The sequence below is a fragment of the Lissotriton helveticus genome, chromosome 10, assembly GCF_964261635.1.
Source record: "Lissotriton helveticus chromosome 10, aLisHel1.1, whole genome shotgun sequence".
Classification (NCBI taxonomy): domain Eukaryota; kingdom Metazoa; phylum Chordata; class Amphibia; order Caudata; family Salamandridae; genus Lissotriton; species Lissotriton helveticus.
In genome coordinates this window covers 1,135,491,504-1,135,514,259 of record NC_136071.1, presented here as the reverse complement: position 1 = coordinate 1,135,514,259, position 22,756 = coordinate 1,135,491,504, and positions in this window count along the sequence as shown.

Here is a 22,756-nt window from a genome sequence, read left to right as displayed (position 1 = left end):
GCGCACAGGCGCTTAAGCTTCTGCAGCACCAGAAAAATGGCTTCTAGGCTCCACAGGTCTAGAAGGAGCACACCTGTTTTGTCCAGAATCCATTCCCCATGTTCACGAGGGCAAACACAGGAATCTCAGTGGTCCTTGTACCCACTGTGTCCACAGCAGGCACTGCCGCAAGGCTCAACCTAAAAAGGAATAAGGGAGAGGGGCCTGTCTATTAGAAAGGTTATTCACTTTGACTGACAAGAGGACAGCTCTGTGTGCCCATCCTCAAGGTGGCTTGTCCTGGTTTGTGAACCTATGGAGATGGTGGTTCTGAAAGCCAGCTTGTCAAAGAGACAACTATGCATATAGGCTGCGTGCCTCAGAACTCCTGCATATTCCAGTTTTAAAAAAAGTTTGGGGTTTATTTACAAGCCCCTTGCACCACTTTTGTGTCATTTTTAACATGGGAACAATTACGCAAAAGTGGCGCAGGGGGCTTGTAAATCTGCCCCTTTCTTTTTACCGTTGAGAGGCTCTATTTCATGAGGGGATCAGAGTGACTCTGTTGTTGCCTAGCCTTGCCTGCCGTGCCGATGGACAGCTGACAGAGCCGCAGCTCGAGCAGTCGAGCGCCGAGCCGAACTACCGCGCCCTTCAGCGTTCTACGGCGATCTACGGTGTGTGAGCGTTAGACGCCGGCCGGAAAAACAAAACAACACAAAAAGCGGTGTGCGACCCGCAGGGGGTGGGGGGGGTACTGAGCCTCGTACAAGCTGTAGCAAGTTCAGTTACGTGGCTTCCGTGTGACCTAGCCTCCCCCCAGCCGCCCCTCAGCCTCGCGAAGGAAAGTAGCGGGTGAGCTCTCACGGGCATCTATAGGAGCATCGATAGGCACCAATAGGAGCTACCGGCATTACCAGGATTCATCTGCAGCCGGTGGGAGGGGACAGTTACAGTTTGAGAAGGCGTGACAGTATCCGAGGAGCCAGGAGTCATTCAGGCTACGGAAATCTGGGCTCACAATCATAAGAAGAAGACGTTTAATTGCCAGGGAAAAGCAGGGCCACCTGGGAGAGGACATCAAGTGCGCAAGACAGGCTGGTGGACACAAGGCACAACAGAGGTAAGTGAAAGAGCTAGCAATTTACAAGTTAATTTTGAGCTGGGAAATTAATTACAGCCACATCTGAGACAAGCAACAGAGACAAGTGTACTACAAACCAAATAGATGGCCCCGAAAAGAAAACAAAAACTGCGCAAAGATGAAAGCCCAGGGAGGAGTGAGTTAATGGAGGGCTCAGTGTCATTGGAAGAGAGCCAGGAAAGCCAGGCCTCCGCCATAGACAGCAGCAAGGGGCGACGCAAGAAAAGAAAAGTAAAAAGGGCAATTAAAAACGTCACGCAAGCCAAAAGGGATTGCACTTTAAAGGGGAGTGACAATACGGCAGTCTCCAAGTCTATAAAGGACTTTGTAGGGAAACACTACAAATCTACAGAGCCGGCAATAAATTTGGATTATGAGGAAGATGAGGAGGAGAATGGCGCGGAGGTCAGAGAAAACACGGGGGTTGTAGAGGAGAATCAGTTAAGGAAAGAAATAGGAGAATACCCCGAAGAAGAAATAGAGGAAGGAAGGGAGGACCCAATACTGATAAACCTCACCCTTTTGAATCAAAATCTTCAAATAGCAGCACCTTGTCTTTCATCATCGCCAAAAATGTTTTCGCCGCAATCCTCAGAAAATGAAGGGCAAAAAGGAAATGAAAGTCAGAGGCCGAGTTTTGTCTGGAGAGGTGCGCCAGATCATGATCAAGATCTGCAGCATCTAAATGGCCAAAAAAATCAACTCGAGCAGGACGCTATAAGAACTGGAAGTCAAACCAATTCAGAAAGGAATAACCCACAGGACTCGGTCCTCTCTGTAACGCCCTCTTCCTCGTTGCTGGATCTGATATTGATGTTACAGAAGACATTACAAGGAATTCTGGAAGTAACACTGTCAAATAATGGAGTGTTGAAAGCTCAGAAACTGTTTCTAAAAAAGATTGAAGAGGAATTGGTGGGGATTAAGAGTCAAATGCCAAATATGTTAAGACCAGTAGTTACCACCCAGCCTATAGAAGAAAGCGTAGAGAATGAATCTGCAGAGGCAAACGTGGTAAAACTAGTAGCTTCCATCCAGCACATAGAACAAAGTATAGTGAATGAATCTGTTGAGGCATTAGATAATGTATATATCTCCAGACGCCCAATGCTGATAAAAAGGCGTGGTGTGTATGTAGTGGCACCCACTAGAAATAGGGTAGATAAGAAGCGGGTCCCAAACAAATCAATCAACAAAGATAAAAGGGAAGAAACTGGAGGGGGAGGTACAGTCAGGCCTAAATGCAATGGCTCCGACCTATGTACCGATTGGACCCTCACAATCGGAGCCTAAAATAACTAAGAGCCCAATAGTATCAAGGAACAGGCGGAGTAGTAAGGAGTTGAGGGAGAAACCCCTAATAACCCACACCGTAAACCAGAAAGTAAAGATATCTTCAGGACAACCCAAAAGTCGCCAAAGAGTTGATAACTCACAATCTCGAGAACCAGCAGGAGGGGAAAGTAAAGGGATGACCCCATGGAGACCAAAGGGTAGTCAGTTAAATAATGAAACTCCCAAGAAATTATTAGAGGTGGATAACAATAAATGGGTATACCTGGAACAGATGCAGGCTGTGCAAAAGGGAAAGATGATTAAAAAAATGAACCCCCTAAATAGGGCGCAGATTCTGACCGCATTCGCCAAAAGTTTTGTACTGCACATAGCTCCTGAGGCGGAAAGCCGGGAGCGAGATCATTTTAAAAACTTGATTGTCACTGGGTTATTTCCTTGATTTTAACTCACCCTCTGCTCTTGGTACTAGTATCGCGCAGCGGATCTAGCGCTGACGCGACACACTAAAACAACCACTTCTGCCGCCCTTCTGGCACGCCCGCAGGCCACGCCCCTTTTCTGGAGGCCACGCCCCCGCCTAGCTCTACATATAGTCGCTGAAGACGAGCGCCTCTTTGTACTGCACATAGCTCCTGAGGCGGAAAGCCGGGAGCGAGATCTTTTTAAAAACTTGATTGTCACTGGGTTATTTACTTGATTTTAACTCACCCTCTGCTCTTGGTACTAGTATCGCGCAGCGGATCTAGCACTGACGCGACACACTAAAACAACCACTCCTGCTGCCCTTCCGGCACACCCGCAGGCCACGCACCTTTTCTGGAGGCCACGCCTCTTGACCGCCACCCCACCTATCCATAAATTATGTGCGTATCCCGGACGCGCAGCGGACGAGCGCAGCGGGCGCGACGTTTGCGCGCCAAAGGCGCGCCTAAGGCAAGCCCGTCTGCGCCCGTCATCGCCAAGACATCGCCTCTCGCCTGTACCCCTGGCCGAGATCCACGGGAACTCCATCAATACGATAGAGAATTCCTTATAGCCCCGAACCCCGGACGGAGGTGCGAGGAGACATCAGGCAATCTTGGCCGCACATGCCTTCAATGTAAGTCTTGCCACTTTACCACATCTAGCCCCTGTCATCCTAGGCAGAGGCAAGGCTTGCCCACACCTACCCCTCTCACCGTCCTCCAACTCAACGGTAGGTCTCTCAATAAACATCACCTAGAGGTTAACACCCTCCTACTTGATGAGAATCCTGACATTCTATTCCTATGTGAAACTTGGCTACGCGACGATTTGCTCACCATACCTAACCTTATGCTACCAGAGAACTACCTAATGATGGCCCTGAATAGAGACGCAAGAGGTGGAGGTATCGCAGTCATTTACAAAAGGCAATACACTTGCTCCTTCACCAAGGAAGAAATCCCGGGATGTGAAAGTGCCCGTTTCAAAATTACCACCAGCCCCCACTTTACCCTGTCAGGCCTCTATATCTATCGTTCGCCCGGACCTGCTTCTAAATTCATCGAAGCCCTCCTTGAGGTGGCAAACTACTTAGTGATGAAATCAGCCAACTTCACTATACTAGGCGACCTCAATCTTCATTTCGATCTGTCTCATGACCCCACTATCAAAAACCTCCTGGCCGACTTTGCTGCCTTACAACTCAACTCTATAATCCAAGCCCCCACGCACTCGGCAGGACATATCCTCGATCCTGTTTTCACCAACATCCCGGAGGTTAAGACAGATGTGCCCAAACCTATGGGATGGACAGACCACTATCTTATTAAAATGACTGTGTCAGTTAAAGAAACATTGAACAAAACTGAGCCAACCCGCCGCCTAGAGACCTTGGCACAAACTTTCTACCAATGACCCACATGTCACCTAGGAGAATTCCATCGTGAGGCAAACCACAACATCAATAAGACTTATGTCGCCTTTCACGACTGGATTACCAGAGGACTAGACGCCCTTATCCCAGCCAAATGGACCAAAGGGCGCAGCTCTCCCTCCAACCCATGGTACAACGAAACCCTAAAATCCATGCGAAAAGACTGCAAAGAGAAGGGAATACAAAAATGGAGACAAAGTTCTCTACCTATCCAAACAAAAACTCTACCACAAAGCTATCCGCGCTGCACGCGCATCCTTTTACGCTGAAGAAATTAACTCGAGCTCGAATCCCGCTAAAGTTGTTTTTAAACTGGTACAAGAACTGCAGAGCAGCAGATCCCCCTTCTCCAGCATTTCCTCCGCGCAGCAATGCGAGGACCTCGCCACATTCTTTGTGAAGAAAGTAGAAAGAATTTACAAATCATTCCCACAGCACTCCCCCAATCCAACCAACCCTACCAATTCCATTACCAACGGCACCACCATGACGCACATTCCAGAAATCTCATATGAAGACCTCACTAAACTATGTAGGAAAGTTAAATCCAGCTCCCCAGCAGACCCCATGAGACCTACCCAATTTATGGAATCTCTCACATTTTTTCTGCCTACCCTGGCCTCCATACTGAACCTCTCCTTTTCATCGGCTAATGTCCCGACAGCCTGGAAACAAGCTTGGGTCTCCCCCATCATCAAGAAGCCCACCCTAGATCCCTCCAAACCGGAAAATTTCCGACCTATCTCCCTGCTCCCATGGCTGTCCAAACTTGCAGAGGCCCATGCTAACAACGTCCTGTCTCTACACATGAACCAAAACAATATCCTGGACCCATCCTAAAACGGGTTCAGACCGGGCCACAGCACGGAGTCTGCCCTCCTGGCTACGACTGAACACCTCCGGACGATCCTCGATGCCGGTCAGAGTGCTGCGCTGATTCTACTAGACCTCAGTGCAGCCTTTGACACGGTATCCCATAGCATCCTACTCAATCGTCTGGAGACAGTAGGGATCTCCTGTCTTGCCCTGGAATGGTTCCGTTCGTTCCTGAAAGACAGATCCTTCCGGGTGTCTGCGCCCCCATTTCTATCTAAACCCCATTCCATCGGACAGGGAGTCCCGCAGGGCTCTGCACTGAGCCCATCCCTTTTTAATCTTTACGTGCAGCCACTTGCGCTAGTGGCTCAAGAGTGGGACCTAACGCTGGTGTCTTACGCTGATGACACGCAGCTGGCCATCGCTCTCACGGAAGGCCCTTCCATCTCGGCCTCAAGATTTAGGGATGGCCTTGCTGCAGTAGCCCAATGGATGACGGACAACTGCCTGCAGCTCAATGCAGGCAAGACGGAGGTGCTGCTCCTCGGAAAGAACACCAGTCACTGGAATGAGCACTGGTGGCCCTCGTCTTTAGGCACCATCCCACCCCCTAAACCCCTGGTCAAAAACCTAGGAGTCTGGATGGATTCCTCACTCACCTTTCAAACCCACACAAAAAAAGTGGCAGCTACCTGTGTCGGCCTGTTGAGGAGTCTCCGCCCTATACTTGGCTTCTTTGACGCTAAGGTTCGTCAACTCATTGTCCAAGCCACAATTCTCTCCCGCCTGGACTACGCCAATGTTCTTCTTCTTGGCGCTAACAAAGGAGAAATAGCGCAACTGCAACGCGTGCAGAACTCTGCGGCAAGAGCTTTGGTTGGTCTTCCCCGCAGATGCTCGGCTAGAGCCACTATCCGCAAGCTGCACTGGCTACCTATCGACTCCAGAATCCAGTTTAAAACCCTCATCATGACATTCAAAATCTTTAAACTCGGACGCCCAGAACTGTTGCAACCTCTCCTTACACCGTATGTACCGCGGCGCAACCTGCGTTCCTCAGGACAGTATCTACTAAACGTACCCCGCACAAAGCTCTGCCGTACTGGCGGTCGCTCCTTTAGGGTTCTGGGAGCCAAGCTTTGGAATGCTCTGCCACTGAACATCCGTTCCTTGGAAAACCTGTCTACCTTCCGGAAGGCCATCAAGACCCACCTGTTCCCCTCTCCATAAAGGCCTCCTCTACTTCCACTCTTCCCATCATCAGTTGCTTGTCTGTGGTTCCTTAGCGCCGGGACGCCTCTTTGCTGGGGCAGCTGTTTGCGCTTTACCAAACTATATATATAAATGCAGTAGCCTGAGTGGGATTAGTACAAACGATCTGAGGCAGGTAGGCTTTGTTGAAAATAAAAAGGGTAAGGAAATAACAAAAGTGTCACTTCACTCGGACCTTGTAAGAATGGCAATTCTAAAAGCTACCAGTGAGATAACCCAAGTGGGAATAAGGATAATACCAGAGAGGGAAGTAAAAGTCCTCTCAGGCAGTACTTTTTTAAATTGCCATGCAGGTCTAGGGAGAAGACAGGTGAAGTTAGTAAGAGACAACGAAGAAGACTGTAGCCGAATGAATATAGTGATAAATAATACAGGAAATGATGCCTCATGGGGTAATTGGAGTCTAAGTAGAAGCTATGTGGGAGACCCCAATGAGAGATATATGGAGGAAGGGGCTGAAGAGGGTGGCTTAAGTGAGGTAGAATAGGATGAAGGGGTGTCGCAATGTCTAAGTCTCATAACGTGGAATGTAAATGGCTTAGGCAATGAGCTAAAGCAAGAATAATCCAAATCCAAAAATTCTTTATTTCGGCCATATAGACCATAAAAGATGCAGTGCAAGACGTTACATACATTAAAATACATTTTAAATACATTGTACATTGTATAAAATTCTCTCTCATCCAGCGAGGAAGAAATTATAATGACATTAAAAAAGGTTCAGGGGGCTTTTTTCTTTCTAATCAGCCATATTGCCATTACAAATTTGGATACAGCGAACACAATGTGGCCCAAGGTACTGGTTTTCATAATTCTGAGTGCCTGTGCATACTCTCTAAACCCTAGGTTCTTACAGAGCGGCGCTATCCAATATTTCCTGGGCCTTTGATATGCAGGGCACACAAACAAGATGTGGAGGTCATCTTCCTCATGGATGTTACAGCAGGGACATGTTTTATCACCCCCATTGGTCCACTTATAGGTAAATGAGTTAGTTGGAAGTGTACCAAGCCTCCATTGAACAAACAATTTCCTCGCCAGGATGGGGAAAATAAGATCCATAAAAGGTTCAAAAACATATGAATTTTTGGATTCCAGGAATCGCGCAGTTAGGGTGCCACTGTTTTGAGCATCCATCATATGTGCAAGGGACCTGTCTTTGTAGATTTGGGTCAGGGCTCTGCGCGAGATTCCCTGGCAACCTCGCGCAGGGTCCTCCCATAGGTCACGGAGATTCATAGCAAGCAGTTAATTTTTTACAAAGACAAGCCAAGGGATTTTGCCATTACAATTCAAGCTCATGACATGGGTAAGATCCTCCCTATAGTGATGAAGTTCATTTGTGGACCAGAGCCTGTGCCAGAACTTCACTGGCTTTGACACAAGCTCCTCTGCAATAGGGGGGAGACCCATGTCCATTCTCAATGGCTGTAGTGGCGTAGCTCGTGGGAGAGCCAATAAACGTCTTAAAAAACTGTTTTCGACTATTGGTAGGGCCTTTCCAGCTTTGTACCCCCATAACTCGCTGCCATACATGGCCGCCGCCTTAGCCTGGGTCCTATAAAGCAAGAATATATAAAGGAAGCTGTAAACAAAGTGGAAATTGCCTGCCTACAAGAGACTTGGACATGCGACGAAACCCCATTCATCGAGGGATATCTACAATTGAGCCATCCGGCCACGAGAAAAAAATTTGGTCGCCCATCGGGGGGGGGTTAATGACTCTAGTCTCAACAAAAGTATTGAGAGAAGTAACATCGTTAAAAACAAAATGTAAATGGTTACAGGCCTGTAGACTAGAATTATTGACCCTAGAAACGAGAAATAAAATGTTGACTGTGATGAATGTCTATATGCAGTGGGATATTGCAGCAGAATATGAGAGTGAGATGGGATATTTTAAAGAGGATGTCGACCTTTTATTAGAAAATTATACATCAGACGCACTGATAATTATGGGGGATTTTAATCACAAGCAAAACCCAAAAAAGGCCGACCTCTGGAATAGAGAACTATTAGATGTATATGGAATAAACCACGCTAGCTTTCCAGCATGTGAGCCCTCGAAACAGGAGATGGAATTAGTAAACTTTCTAGGAGGGAGAGGACTCCTATGTCTGAATGGCAGAATGAAGACAGATTGCCCAGCTGGAAAGACCTTTAAAATAGGTTCACAGAATTGTCCAATTGACTATATGTTTATGCCAGCTTGGAATTTCCCTCTAATACGGGAATTCAAGATAGACCAAAAAGAATTTAGTGACCACAACCCACTTCACTTAATGATATTTGGGGGAAGAAAGACGCCTAGAGACAAAGTGATCCCACAGGATGTCGAGTACCCTAAGCGTGTAACGACACGACTCACTGAGGAATACCAGGAAAAACTGAAGGCACTGCAAATTAAAGTTGAAACAGAAGATTTAGAGAGAAGGAACTTGAAATGGTTTATAGAGAAGTTAGCCCAAGTGGTTCAGTGCCTAAGAATAGAATTAAAAAAGAATAAAAAGAATATTACAAAACCCCCGGTCAGTCGAGTAAAATGGTTCTCTGTTGAGTGCCAATCAAAAAAAAGGGAGATACGGGCAGCACAAAGAAGGAAAAAAAAGGCTTTCACCAAAGAGAGAAATAAATGTATAAACAAACTGAAAGTAGAATTTTAAAAAAAAGTAAGAGATGCAAAAAGGTCATATGAAGAGAAATGCTGGTCAAACCTGTTAGAAGCAATCGAAGATAAAAATCTAAGACAATTCTGGAAAATGGTAAAGGCAGCGTCTGGGCCAACAGACGGAGAAATTAAATGCGTCGTCAGTGAGGCAGCCTGGGAGGAGTACATAAGGGAATTGTATAGGGCACAAGTCCCTCGAGGATAGGTAGAGCCCCTAAAGTGGCAGGAAATATCTGAAGATTTTAAATCAGAGTTTAATGAAAAGCAAGTAGAGCTTATAATAAGAGAATTGAAGCTAACTCGTGTGGCAGGCCCAGACAACCTTCCCACAATAATATTAAAGTCAGAGGTAAAGTGGTGGGCAAGATTCTTCGCCCGGATGTTCCATATAATACTATCAGAAGGCACAATGCCATCAAATTGGAAGGGCGCAATATTCAGGCCAATCCATAAGAAAGGGAGCATGGATGCACCACAAAACTACAGACTGATTAATCTACTAGACATAGGAGAGAAGGTATTTTAAAAAATTGTGCTAAATCGACTTAACGCATGGGTTAAGGAGTTTCAAATCGTACCCATAGAACAAGGAGGATTTAGGGAGGGGCACTCCACGATAGACCAAGGCTTCGCATTATGGGCAATGGCAAAGAAGTCAACGGAACAAAACGGCAAGTTATGCTGTTGTTTCGTTGACTTCTGAGCAGCTTTCGACTCAGTAGATCGGGACTGCCTATGGGAAACATTAATGAAGGTAAAAATTCCCAAAGACCTACTGACAATAATAAAAGAACTACACCGAGGAAACTGGGCCCAAGTAATCAGGGATACTGTGGGGTCATTGACACAAAAAATACCCATTACAAACGGCCTGAGACAGGGTTGTGTTCTGGCCCCACAGTTATTCTCCATATTCCTGTCAGACCTACCGGCCCACTTAGAGGTTGAGGGTAGCGCAAGCCCCAGAATGGATGAAAAAAAGGTGCCTTGTCTACTTTATGCAGACGATCTGGTAATAGTAGACCAGACAGAGATAGGCCTCCAGAGAAAGTCGAACTCATTTAATGTATACTGTGCCAACAAATTTCTAACAGTAAACCTAGACAAAACAAAGATTTTATGCTTTGGTAAAAAGGCAAGTAAGTTTAATTGGTATCTAGGTGATCTTAAACTGGAAACGGTCAAAGAATACCGTTACCTAGGGATATGGTTCGATAAGACACTAAACTGGCGTACACATCTGGAAGCCCAAAAAGCAAAAGCCCGCACTTCAATTTGTGGTCTAAAAATGTTTAATCGCGATTATGGGGATCTGTCACACCGCCCATTATTAAAAGCTTTTAACGCAATGATACCCCCACAAGTCCTTTATGGAGCAGAAATCCTTTATTTGAGCGGTAAGGGAGTCTGGGACTTGGTAGAAGGGAAATGCCTGAAAAGCCTCTTATCTCTCCCACAATCATCCATGGCCCAAGCAATAAGAATAGAAATAGGAACAAAGTCTTGGGAGGTACAAGCACAAACTGCAGTAATCAGACTCTGGAAACGATTGGAAGACACAGAAGGTCAAAAAGTTGCACAATGGTGTAGGAAAGAAATTCAAAACAGTGACCTGAAATGGGCAAAAGCTTGTAGGGAAAGGATGGTGCAGGCTTGTGAAAGGCTAAAGGTGGAGGTGAGCCAGGAAACACAACAAATCGTTTGTAATTAGAGTGAGCTGAAATTCAATGGGAAGGAAGTATGCATAAAGTCTGATATGGGCTATCTGACAAAGAAAAAATCAGTAGAATTTATGATGAACTCTTGGTCAAACGAAAACTGGGTTCCCTACTTAGATATCCTCCCAAATCGCTGTTATAGGCAGGAGATATTAAGATTGTGGATTGGAATCAATCCATGGCTGTTAAATATAGATCTTATAACAAAAATGTTAGATCATAAAGGGTGCTCTAGGTGTAACCAGGGCACCAAAGGAGACCCTGTGCATATGCTTCTAGACTGCCTAATATTATTAGAACAGCGGAAACTGTGGCTGCGCCCAATATTTTTTAAATATGATATAAGAACAAGGGCACAGGCGGCCAACCTCCTAACCGAAATGCCCACTATCGAGATTGCTATCGCCTTAGGCAAATATATAAAGGCGGTCCAGAGCCGTATAAGAAGCCAGGAGTAATTTTTTTAGGATTTTATGAATCTTAAACCAATGAATTTTATAAATGATCTAAAGAAAAGGAAACGTGGTTTAATGTGATAATAAGTTCTATTATAAGTGTCATTTTATTCGTGTTGGTTTGTAATGTATAAGCTGTGTAGGAATTTTTAATCTATAATGAAATATTTTGTACATGTTTTATCACCTTTTATGAGAATATTTTAAACCTGTGGTACTGCTTCTTGCTCTTGTTTAAAGATTACGGTCATAATAAACATATCTTTGACTTGAAAAAAAAAACTTGAGAGATTAGCCTGGATACGAGTGAACCTTGTCTGCTCTTGATGCAAAGCTTGTCTGTCTGAATTCTCTATCTCTTACCTCTGTGAATGGAAGGTGACATGATGCCTCAGTGTAACCAATGATGCAAGGCTCCAGGACTGGCCTTTTCATTTTACAAATTACCATATTCAGGTGTGGTAATCCAAGGGAAGCAACTTGGACAACAACTCCCAGAATTCAGTAGGTTGTTAAACAAACAAACAAACACATCAGGAGCTGTAACCCAGCCTGCATGTACGTGTTTACACCTGCCTGGTGCTTTGTGGCATGTCAAAATACAAGTATGTTTATTACACGTGCAGTGTTGCATACTCATGGTGTTGCGGAAGAGTTTGCATAATGCTCCCTTTGGTGTATTTTAAACATTTTTTCTTTCCAGGTTATAATTTGTCTTTGTAATGTTGAGCATAACATCTAATAAATGTTTTTGAAACAAAACCAAACTCGTATTACCCTGGCGCACTGGGGGGGGTGACTAATACGACAAGTGGCAATGCGGTGGTAACCGGAGCACTTTTTCAAAGTGATTATTGTAACATTTTATCACGATAAAAGAGGGAGCGCAAGGCACACGAACACAGTGGGCTTTAAGCATGATGGACAAAACGCATTCTTGAACCCTGCTGAGGATGACAGGGCTAGAATTGTTAAAGACCAGCATGCAATTTTCTTTCAAAAAAATAAAAGCTTAGAGAAAGCTTGGAGTCCCTGAAGCGGACGCTGCCTCCATCTCAAAAGTAATAAAATATAAACAAGCAAAAGCAAAAGCACGGCACTTTGTGTGTAACCTGATCCACATGCAATGCAGCTGCCACCCTGCGCACCACTGCTCGCTCCTGAGAGCAAAATGCATTGGGAGTGAATATTAAAAAAGAGGTGGGACATGCGCCCGCCTTTATCCATTTGCATGCTTTCATTATTGAAAGACACACGCAAAAGCCAAGTTCTCTTTTTTTTTTTAAATATCTGTGGTTTCAGAAAAAAGGTGTTAGCGCTTCTTCAAGGTCTACCACCTCCAGATATTTCTAGCTTTTGGCATAGGTACATGGGGGTTTTGAGATGGAGAGCTTTGTGAGTCAGGCAGGCGATCTTTTACTGTATTCTTGCTTCAAAAGGCAGCCAATTTAGAGATTTTAGGACAGGGGAGATGTGCGCATATCTTTAAGTGCCCGTGGTCAGTCTGGCCGCCGCATTCAATGCCGCCTTAAATATGGCCAAGGTATATTTCGGGAGGCCACATAGTGTAGCACTGCCAAAATCTAGCCTCGGCAAAACCAGGGCTTGAACAACCTGCTTGAAGTCAGCTTGTGGGAGGAAAGGTTTGAGATTCCTGAGTAGTCGCATCTGGTGATTTACTCCCTTGCAAACCTTACCAATGTGGTTCTTCAAATGTAAGTGTTTGTCCAGGATGATTCCGAGCGATTTGGCTGAATCAATGATGACGGGGGAGTTGAAAGCAGTTAGATGGTTAAACCAGAGGTCTACCATGGGGGTATGATTCGGAGGAGAAATGAGCAAGAATTCGGTTTTGGAAGTGTTGAGTAGGAGGTGGCTCTCCATTAGCCAGTTTTGAGTGTTCATGAGGACAGTGTTGAGTGATCTGTGATTGTCAGCGGAGGAGATTTTCATGTAGAGTTGTGTGTGATCTGCATACATGTGGAAGAGAATGTTCATTGAGTTAAGTGCATTTGCAAGTGGTTCCAAGAATAGGTTGAATAGTATTGGGAATAAGGTGGACCCTTGTGGGACACCCATGGATACAGGCGAGGGCTGGGATAGGGAGTGGTTTGCCTTCATTTTTTGGGATCTGTGGTGGAGAAAGGACAAGAACCATTGCAGCACCAAGCCAGAGATGCCCATCCCGTGTTCAAGAACTGATAGTAGATTGTCATGATTTACAGTGTCAAATGCAAAGGAAAGGTCAAGGAGGATCAGGAGGCAGGATTCGTTTTGGTCGAGAATTTTAAGAATGTCATCAAAAACATGAATAAGAGCTGATTCAGTGCTGTATCTGCTCCGAAAACCAGATTGGTGATTGTCTAGGAGTTGGAAATTTTCAATGTGAGCACAAAGATGAGATTGGACACATTTTTCAAGGAGTTTGGCCACAGTAGTGATGTTGGAGATAGGGCGGAAGTTGTTAAGGTCTGCACTATCAGTATTAGGTTTTTTTAAGATAGGGGAAACCTGAGCTGCTTTTAGGCAGTTAGGGATCATACCTTGAGACAGAGAGGCATTGACAATTTTTGTCCAGAGGGGGTGAGGACTTCCTTGATTTCTTTGAAGATGGAGGGTGGTAGCGGGTCAATGAAGTGACTGGATGGGTTGATATTCTGAAGAATTTTGTTGGTGTCACTTTCGCTAAAAGGGGTGAAAGTGTCCCAAGAGGCATTGTTTTTGGTGCTCAGTCTAACTGGATCGGGCTGTTCAGTGGGGGATGAGAGGGGCGCAGTGCAATAGGATGGTAGAGATGCCTTTTTAGATTCCAGTTTGATATTGATGAGTCTCAATTTCTCAAAGAAAAACGTAGCCAAAGCGTCGCAAGAGGGGGGGCTGTGACTTGGGTCAGACTGAGGGGGTGCATCACGCGATTGTTGTTTAACAATTTCAAAACGTTTTCTGGGACGATCTAAGGTTTGGTTAAATTGAGATCTGAGGTAGTCGTTCTTGGCACTGTTCATTTGTTTGTTATAGGAGCTCCTTACTGTTCTGATGACTTTTAGCAGTTCCGAGGAAGGGTTTCCAAGATCATTCAGTTGCTCTTAGGTTTCGTTGCTCGGAGTTTAAATTGTCATTAATCCATGGTTTCGAGATTTTTATTGATGCATTTTTTTTGTTGGATTGGTGCAACGGAGTCCATGATACTTAACATAGTATAGTCTTAATCTTAATGTAAATGTAAATGTCGGAATTTGTAAAGCGCACAGCTACCTCCACCGGAGGTGTCCCGGCGCTGTCCGTATACCGCTTAGGAACTCTTCCTGGCAAATGTCCACTCCTGGGCACCCCCCAGGTGCAGCCAGGCATCCCATCGCTTTTGGGGCCGTTGTGGAGACTAAGCAAGCTATTTCCCAGAGTTGCAGCGTAGGACCCATGATCAGAACAGGTACTGAGGCGAGAATATCCAGTCAGGGGAATTAATGAGTCGGAGACCCACCGAGGCGGGAATCGAACCCTGGTCCCTGGCCAGAGCTCTGCATCAAGGTCTGCCTGCTCTAACCATTGAGCCACACTTCTCCACTTAATGCATGGTGTCGCTGGGCAGTTGCATGGGCACTCCACGAACATAGGGGCACCAAGCAGACCAGAATTTAACACAAATTTTCCATTAAACATTTTTATTCCTGTGAGTGGTTGTGTAGGCAGGGCTCAGTGCACTGCTTTGCTTGGGGGCCTATAACGCTGTTAAGATGGCCCTGCCCATACTTATATGTGCTTTCTTAGTTGCCCCAACTGCGGAGTCTCTGGGTGTGGAGAACTCTGCACACATAACTAGAGGGGATGTGGAGTACGTAGTTTGTGAATTCCAAAAATGAGTAAACGTACTATAGAGTGTATATTTATCTTTGAGAATCAGACACCTGGTGTGTAACTTTTTTATCCCATAACCAACTCGTCGCCACGTAGTTGTGTTCAATAAGTTCATACACTTCTTGCTTCTTTTAGTAAATATTCACTTGACTGGAGAGATCAGGCTCTGTGTCGGAGGAGCATAGCCCCAATGCTATGAGATAGCAGATGAAAAATAAAACTGATAATAGAAAACATTATCATTTTAATTTTCCTTGACTACAGAACCGGTGTGAGTCTAGGGTGAGGTGCTGCCAGGCCATGGCAGGGAGGGGGCGGGGTGTGCATCGTAAGTGTGCTTGTCAGTCTGGGCGGCTGTCTTAGGACTGCCAAACCCACATGCACACTTGGAATTTTCCAACCCAGATGTGTTGCACAGTCAGGTGGAGAAAAGGCACAGGCTCCCTGTGCCTGAGCAAGCATTAGACCAGCCCGTTCAGCCCAATTGGGTGGGGAGCATGTGCTGTGTGGCCCATGGACAGCTGGGAGGAGAGGAGCACCAAGGTGGATGTCGGCGGCAGGTAAGTCTTTTTAATATTTATTATTATTCCCCAAACCGCCCCCTACACCCTCTGAGCCACCCACCACTTTAGATTGGTGGAAGCCGCCACTGGGAGAGTTGCTTCTCTTCCTGTCAACTGCAACTACCGTAGGAATTCTGTTGCGTCACTGTATGGATTTACTACAGTCACGTTGCTAACATTCCTTAACAGTAAGCATTCAATAATGTTGGTGGTGAAAGTAATTTCAAAGTTGGCAGGAATGTCTATGTTCTGACCTCAGGCTACATCTTTGCGCAGGAATAGAGGAGAGCCTTACACCCATTTTTTAAAAAATCAGAACATCTTCAGTGCATGCAATCATTCGCTATTTATGCAAATTAATGCATAGGCCTCAGACATCACTGCTCAGAAACAACAGATGGCAGCCTCAGCTCTGGTTTTCCAGACTGTGCTGTCTGCAGCGGCTCGGGTTCTGGCCTCTGGCTGGGCTATAGCCAGCAACAGCTCCTCATCCGGACAGGTCTTTTATTCCACCGGGTATTTCCCCTGTGGTTTGGAGCCCTTGGGGGCTGGTTTTGAAAGCCCAGGGCCGCTCAGGTGCCTGTCACTTTTCCCAGCTCCCTGAAGTTAATTGCAGTAGGTACTGGGAAATGTCATGAGAGAGAGAGCGAGAGAGAGAGGGAGAGAGAGAGGGAGAGATAGAGAGAGGGAGATAGAAGGAGGGAGAGAGGGAAGGAGAGAGAGAGGGAGAGAGAGAGAGAGGGAGATAGAAGGAGGGAAAGAGGGAGGGAGAGAGAGGTAGAGAGGGAGAGAAAGAGAGAGAGGGAGGGAGAGAGGGAGGGAGAGGGAGAGAAAGAGAGAGGGGGAGAGAGAGTGAGGGAGAGAGGGAAAGGGAGCGGGAGGGAGGGATGGAGGGAGGGAAGGAGAGAGAGAGAGATAGATTTAGGGAAGGGGAAAGAAGGGAGCGAGAGTGAGAGAGAGAGAGAGATAGAGGGAGAGAGAGAGAGGGAGATAGAAGGAGGGAGAGAGGGAGGGAGAGAGAGAGGGAGAGAGAGAGAGGGAGATAGAAGGAGGGAGAGAGGGAGGGAGAGGGAGGGAGAGAGAGGTAGAGAGGGAGAGAAAGAGAGAGAGGGATGGAGAGAGAGAGAGAGGGAGAGAGAGAGGGAGGGAGGGAGAGGGAGAGAAAGAGAAAGAGAGAGGGGGAGAGAGAGTGAGGGAGAGAGGGAAAGGGAGAGGGAGGGAGGGATGGTAAGAGGGAAGGAGAGAGAGAGAGATAGATTTAGGGAAGGGGAAAGAAGGGAGCGAGAGTGAGAGAGAGAGAGAGAGAGAGAGAGAGAGATAGATTTAGGGAGGGAGGGAGGGAGGGAGAGAAGCTGACTCTGGAGCACAGGGCTCACGGCCGGATTGCCAGCAGCAGCTCAGCCCCGACCCTGGGCAATAGCTCACTTACTCTCCCCGAGCCTGTATACCCTCCGGGGTGATAAGTCGTGCTTTACAAATATGGAATTATGATTTTATTTTTATTTGGGTGGTAGATAAATTGAATTATTTTTCATGAACATATTAAGGGTGTGGGGCTGATTGGAGCATATTTGCCAGGGCTGCTTTTGGTTCTCCAGTCCGGCCCAGTCACTCCCGCTCGTAATCGGTATTCAGAGGAGTAGGTCACTAATAGTTCTGGAAATGCGTTCTGCTGTGGGTCATTTTGTCGACCAGGGACACTTCAATTCAGAGACCCTGTTTTCAGATGGTGCCAATCATTACTCAGACTATCTCCCGCCATTTCAAAGAAAAGCGCCGCCATCTTTGGCACCTGCCGTCGACCCACCACGAAGGAATAAAACAATGTTTGCCCTGATTGTTGATCGAATGCACTGACTTCTGTTCTAAGGAGCAGCAAACAGCCTTTCAATGATGTGAATCAAAAAGTGCCTTCGTGAAGTGCTCCCTGGGTTTAGCGCCTGGTGCCAATCAACATCACTACTCACTATTCATTTATTCCTTTTATTCCAACTGTTTCTTGTTAGCGGGAAACGATGAGTCAGGGCAAATCAGGTGTTCTAGGAAGCAACGAACACAAGCAGCGGGAATTTAGTAAACTCCCTTGACAGGGATAATGACGCACTAAAAAATATGCGAGCCCACTTAGAATTACTCAAGAAGTTGAAATAGGCAACCAAGGAGTAGCTATGGAAAAACGTGCAATATTCTCGAAATTAATAAACGACTTGCAATGTTCGTGAAGTTAATGAATGACTTGCAATATTCTTGAAGGGACAGAGGTTACTGCAGCGTTAATAGAATATGTTTTAAAAAAAGTCCTTGTTAAGTCACTTTGCTGCTCTGTTTCCAATTTTAGTAAAACAATAAATGATTTCTGTCTGCTCACGCCGTTCAGTTGTTGTTTGAAGAGAGAGGTTGGATTTGTTCAGCTCAGGAGCTGGGAGTCTTGTTTGAGAACAGAACAAATGTCTTTCTATGTCAACCTCATATTATTGAAGATTAAATCTGGTTTATTTGGGGCCTCTGAAACTCGTCGGGGTCGCCTTATTGGGTGCAAAGTGAGGAAGCTGATTTCAGGGCTGCTGGAAAAACTATATCTAGGCCATAAAATGGAGGTTTTGCAAGTTATTTACAGAGCTGATGCAACCATCAGTTTGAAAACCAACAGTTTAAAAACTTGGGGCCATATTATCAAGAAAGGGCGATACATTATCGACGCTTTTATCGGCAGGAAACTGTCGATAAAGCAGCGATAATGGGCTTGATAATATGGCCTTGTGAATTCCCATAGAAGCCCAGGTTCTGGTGTGAACATGGGCTTTATCGGCAGTTTCCTGCCGATAAAAGCGGCGATAATGTATCGCCCTTTCTTGATAATATGGCCTTAAATGTTTTGGTAAAAAAACAGGAATCAGAAAAGGTGTGAGCATGTGAGAAATTATAAATTATGCTAGTGTTTAATTAACTTTAGTTAGTGAACGGATGTCCAATGTAGGTCCAGGCGGGCTGGATTTATACCATATTTGCAGGATATAACTTATGAAAACTTCACAGACAATAAATGCTAAGGTACCACATTTACATAGTGAGCGTGTATCCTACAAGTCGGACCGTTTGATGGCAGCCAAAGATTTTGGGCACCTGTAGATGCTCTTGGGCCCCCAGATTTGTGTAGCTATTCATGCATGTGCGAAGTAAGGAACATGGTCAGCATCTCAGTGACTTACCTGTAGGCTTTTTGGAAAGGACACTCGCCCTGGAGAGTATGCATTCCCTCCAGAGAGCTACCAGGGTCATTATTCATACAAGGTTCCCCACTAGTTCTTAGAAGTTATTAAACATAACAGTGGCAAACCTCCAGTAGGTTTTTGTTGAGTGAGATAATGTGAGAGACAATAAAAAAGCCGGAAGAAAGTAGAGAAACAATAACAGATGAAGGAGTACAAGGAGCTACAATGGATTAAAAACAAAGCAGATATCATTCAATCAAGCATAGATTTTCAAGTCGCTGTCCCAGACTTTGAGAGAATTTGTTTCTAGATTCTTAAGTCTATACATCGCTTTCTCCAGGATGGTTAGGGTTGATATATTGGAGACCCACATTTCTGTGGTCAGGTTATTTTTGGTTTTCCAGGCTCTTCCCATGGTTAGTTTGGCAATGTTAGACCCAAAAGATGGTGGTATGATCAGGACTGTTATGGTGGGCTATAAATCATCGACAGCCACCAGTCTCTAAATGAAATTGAAATTTGTGATCAATTTGAGCCTTGATTTCATTTCCCCCAAAAAATGTGTGCGCAAGGGGCACTGAACAAACACACACAAGTATCCTGCATATGAAAAGACATATGAAAAGAACCTGCATCTGAAAAATAACCTGGCCTCTCCTCTAACGGGTTGGATATATTTTTTGATTGAGCCTGTAAAGTTTAGAAGACTCTAGAATGTTCTTAAGAAATGTTTCTGGAGGAATAGGTGACTCAACAAGCTTTAATCCGGCTTAAGGTTTACCTCAACGTCATTTTCACAGTCTTCAATGATTTTCTTATTCCTAGATGTTACACCAGTTTGTAAAAGTTGAAAGAAGACAGGGACAGTATATACATTACAGTCAGAGGAAATCCGTGCCTTGTACCAGACAGGAGACACAAAGTGAGGGTACCTCTATCTATGAATCAAATGGCAAGCATTTATTGTGCTAATTGTGGGAACATTAGCATAGCCAAGTAGCGAAAAACTCAATAAAGCAAAGACATAACATTGTATAAACTAGCTTAGTGGAATTGTGCATTATTTTATATGTCTTGTGCAGCTATCTGCCGAGAGCATAGCCTCTGGTTCAACAGCGCCCAAAATCTACAAACAGAATAATTATACCTCTTTCTTGACCTTCATAGGGTTTGTCACTCTGGCTACAAGAAAAACATGTGCTTTTAGACTTGTTTTACAACTACTTCTCTGAAATAGATCTGCACGTGAAGGGGAAATATTCATTTCTCTTGATTTTTTAAAGAATATGGCACGAGAAATGTACATATAAAAGACATAATGTTTGTAGTCAAGGCTTTCATTCCTGGAACATCCTAAACCAAATGGCCAATATATACTTTTTAGGGATGGGCAATAAACTCCGCTCCGATGGCAGAGTTTTGCACGCGGAGTTCAGGGAAAACTATGTCGACTGCCGCGTGGCAGAGTTGTTCTAGTGCACGGCTCACCAACGCAAAGTTGGCGAGCGCAAGTGAGAAAATTGATCCCTTGAACGCCTCCCAGTGAGATTTCTCAACACGAGCAATCACAACAGGTTGCTATCGTTCGCTTTGAGAAAGCTTCCACTCAAGTAGAAAATCTACTTGAGTGAAAGAAAGACGCAACACTCTGTGGCATGCCACGTGGTGCAGTTCGAACTGATTTTACAGTGCTAAACAAGCTCCAGGTGCTAAAAATCAGCGCAAGCAGCACGACATGCCGAATTCCGTTGTTCGCGGAACTCCATGGAATCTCACAGAGTTTTTAAGTAACTCTGCAGAATTCCGCGAAGTGAAACTCAGCTAGTTCAGACCACCTCTAATACTTACAGAAGCATTAGGAACCTACAAAAGTTTATAACATAGGAGTGTAAAAAGAAAAAAAAACAATGTGATATTACCATTCCTTGAGGTATGTTCTAAAGTTCATGGGTCAATACCTTGAAACTCTGTGTCACATCCTGAACATGAATTGCACATACCTGATTTTGGAAAAGTGAAAATGTTAGGTTTAACGTGAGGTTGACATTTTTGATAGGAGTTAAGGAAAGGGTTAATTATATGTTTAGGAACAGGGTTAGCTTTTATGTAAGGGTTTGAGTATAGGTGACGATGTGATCTAAAGTTAGGGTGAGACATGGGGTAAAGGTTTGGTTAAAGGTAGTATTAAGAGTATGCTTATCCTTATGCTTTGAAAAAGTTTTGTGGTAGTACTAGTATGAAGGTGACAGGTAAAGGGCAAGTTAAAATAATGTTTAGTGTTAGGGGAAAGAAAAGATACAGGGAATGTTGTGACATTAAAGGTGAAAAGGTTGGCAGTAAGGTGTTTAAGTGCATAGGATAAGTGATGCATTAAGGTGGAGTTCTAGCTTACAGTACCTTAGAACATGGGATGTACCTTAACTCCTTAACCGCGGTGCAAAGTCCGCCTTGGTGCGTAGTTCTATTGAGTGGGCGGGTCCGCGTCGGCCAACGGACATGCGCAGCACTACCGAGGTAGTGCTCGCGACGGCCGTTGGCCAAAGCGCGCACGCAACTGGTTAAACAATAAAAAATATTTGCACTGCATACAATCGAGAACATAACAGGCTGTCAAGCTTCCTGCCAATTACAGACTGTATTCAATTTCGTTTTTTCAAATTGTGAAAACACTCACCCATTTTGTCTAAAATAAAATGCATACTTTTGCTAACCCAAATTATATCCAAAATTGTTTGAAATGTCTTGCAGCTGTACCTAGCTTTTAACCTATTGAGTGGGGCATCCAACTGGTAAAAGTTCTCGCTTTTGGTTCACCAATGCCAGACTAGAGGAGGGTCCGGGTTCGGACATTCTGTAGACATGTATAACATGTTGATGTATACTAGGCAAGCTGCAGCCCAAAAGAAAGTCTGATCTATCCCAAAAATAAATTTTTAACCACAAAATCATATTTGGTTGAAAGAAATGCTGCTTTATTTATTGAAAATGTTCCAATCAACAATACATTTTATATACCGCAGGACATTTTGGACACTAGTGAGGCTGCAAAATGTAATATTTTTGCATCAAATCTGTGCTGGCACTGTCATGAAGCCAAAGATGACCTCTACAAGATGATGCTGTCTTGCAGATTGATTCAACCTTTATGGCTAGGGACATCGCAATTTCTTTAAAAAAATTCCATAAGTAAATTGCGCCACACCAAATCACGGCATGTTTGGTTGTCCATACTGTAGACCGTTTCCTTAGGATCAACATTAAAGGAATCCTACTTCTTGACATAAAGATCTTGTTGGGTATGAAAATGATACTATGCAATTGGAAGTAAGTATATAAACTGTTCATTTTCAACGTGGTGCACTTGGTTATGCTCCCTCAAATATTCAAATGATATCAAAAATATTGGCCACTATGGAGTTTTTTGGCTTACTCACCTCACTTGATGAACAACTCCCACTGACCAAGAGAACAAACTAACCTCAACTTGAATACTATTGATGACAAACTACGGATAATGCTTCATTCACTCTCCTTTTTTCTTAGTGGATATATATGTTGTTCTTTATGTATTTCATCATATACTTTTCTTTCATTTTTTAGATCTCGCCTACGCAGCATGCATGCGCTGCTTAGGAGGGCCTTTAGCCATCGGTCTTCACATTCCAGGCACTGCACTCGTGCTTGTGGCAGCATCCACCTTGCGGGAGCGAGCAGGGGCATGCCACAAGCACGAGTGCAGTGCTAGGAAAGTGAAGACTGCGTGCCCATGCCTGCACCACCACGCGCACACCTTCCTTCAGCCCCTCCGTGTACGCCGCCCCTGCTTGCAAATTTTTTCATTGTTTTTATTTCTTAGCCCATCATAACCTGTTTGTTTACCC